This window comes from Electrophorus electricus, unplaced genomic scaffold, assembly GCF_041902795.1.
Source record: "Electrophorus electricus isolate QZ-2024a unplaced genomic scaffold, ASM4190279v1 Scaffold80, whole genome shotgun sequence".
Lineage (NCBI taxonomy): Eukaryota > Metazoa > Chordata > Actinopteri > Gymnotiformes > Gymnotidae > Electrophorus > Electrophorus electricus.
In genome coordinates, this window is record NW_027658797.1 from 423,581 (window position 1) to 425,521 (window position 1,941).

General features: G+C 38.6%; 1 non-coding gene across 1 annotated transcript; it reads right to left on the minus strand.

Moving 5' to 3' along the window:
• Nucleotides 1–285: 285 nt before the first annotated feature.
• trnai-aau (transfer RNA isoleucine (anticodon AAU)) lies at nucleotides 286–359 on the minus strand. The gene has a single exon. It is a non-coding gene; the product is annotated as a tRNA-Ile (tRNA).
• Nucleotides 360–1,941: the final 1,582 nt, after the last annotated feature.

Genomic DNA, 1,941 nt, shown 5'->3' on the forward strand with positions numbered 1-1,941 from the left:
TGCAGGTTGTCTGCATGCCTCTGGAATTGCTTCTTTGACCTATTCACACAGCGATCGAGAGCCTTACACTAATGCCAGAGTCCCTCTGATTTCATACTTTTCTCTGCATTGTCCAAGATTTGTAAACAAGCACAAATCCATGGGTAAAGTTTTGTAATCAAGAACACACTCTCATGTACTTGGAACATGTCTTAGCAGATTGTGATTTACAAGCAATGTCATAAGCAACACAAGTTCAAACAGGTGGTTTGTTGACAAGGGGTCATTCATCAAACAAAACCCACATGGCCCATATGGGGATCGAAACCATGACCTTGGCGTTATTAGCACCACGCTCTGACCAACTGAGCTAATCGGCCTTTCTCCGTTCATTTCGCAGTTTTTGGTGCAGCACTGAAGGGAACCTTTCCATGAAATTGTAGACTTGGTGTCAACAAGATTACGGCCACTTTTTCGACCGAGCATAGGTGAAAGTTGACACTTATTGTTCCCTCTGACAAATGGTTATTCTGCAGCCAACTTTTGAATTAAACTTCAAAAGCAAATGTGGAGAAGCTTTTGTTAAAGAGCAATTCAGTGCAGTTGTACACAGTGACGAAATCATCAATTGCAAAGTCCACTGAGCTTTATTGCTGTGAGTTACATAGTGCTGTCTATTACACCATGAAATCTGCCATAACAACAAAAATGTAATGTCTGATTCTGTGAGCCAAGGAATATAAACCTTTTAGGGACATATTTAAAATATCAGATTTTCTGCCTGAGCACAGAGTAGGCATTTTTTTCTAGCTTTAACCATACGTCCTCTTTCTTTGGAAATCTGTGTCATTGCTGCATGAATAAGCAGAAAGATTTTGAGCAATTTTTTGTCTGGGTCTAAGGGGCAATTTATTCAAACCAAAAGATGCTATTTTAGCTAGTTTGTCAAATGAACATGTCAAACCTACAGAGACAATGTGTCTAGCTACAGAACTCTGCAAGGTTTAATTCTTGGAAGTATTTGAAGCCATAGAAAGTTATTCTGTAAGCATTGCTTAACTCAATAAAAAGAGACAGTTAGAGCCAATGGCTGCCAGATCTAACATAGCTCACATTTTATAGTGTTTGCATAGCATATCAGAATCTGCAAGAACTATTCCTGTCATTTCAGGAATAAGCTTTTTTGACTTCACAGCTAGATGAAATATTTAGGGTGGATGCAGGATTTGGTATGATCTCCTAGAGAATTGCCATTCCACTGTGTCTTCAGCTTTTGTCCGATCTGCAAACAAGTCCCACTCTAGGAGAACTAGGTCAAGTGGTAGAGTGCTCTTTTAGTATGTGAGTGTTAGTGGGATTGATGCTCACATTCTCAAGTCTAGAATTTGTAGTTTTTTTCTATGATGAAATCCTTTCTGATAGCAAATGTTTTCGGGACCTGCTAATACGCTTATGCCATGCACACATTACGTGACTTTTGAAGTTTTCAAATTGATGTATGGCTCACACTGCACAACTGTATGTCTTGGAATCTGGAAAGCTTAATTTGTGGTATCTCAGTGGCAGACATAATCAGTGATAAACCACTGATATGTCAACTGGTCTTAACACAGACAGATTTAACTTACTCTGTTGAGACTGTGTCTAACTTAAACCTTTCCTTCAAATAGAAGAGATCCTTGTTGCAGAGGTAATGTTTTTACCTTTATATGGTTTTCCCACTCATAGTCATGCAACACACAAATGCAAACCTCTCACAGACTGTCTCACACACATCCAGTTATTCATCTGAACACATGATGTTTCTGTCTCTGTACCGCTATTAGTTATGCAATGGTTCCTCAATACTAGCACTAACTGAACAGGGTTTTGTATAAATATGATCTTTATAACAGCTGCCATAACAGCAAAAATGTAATGTCTGATTCTGTGAGCCAAGGAATTATTATTGATATTGTGAAT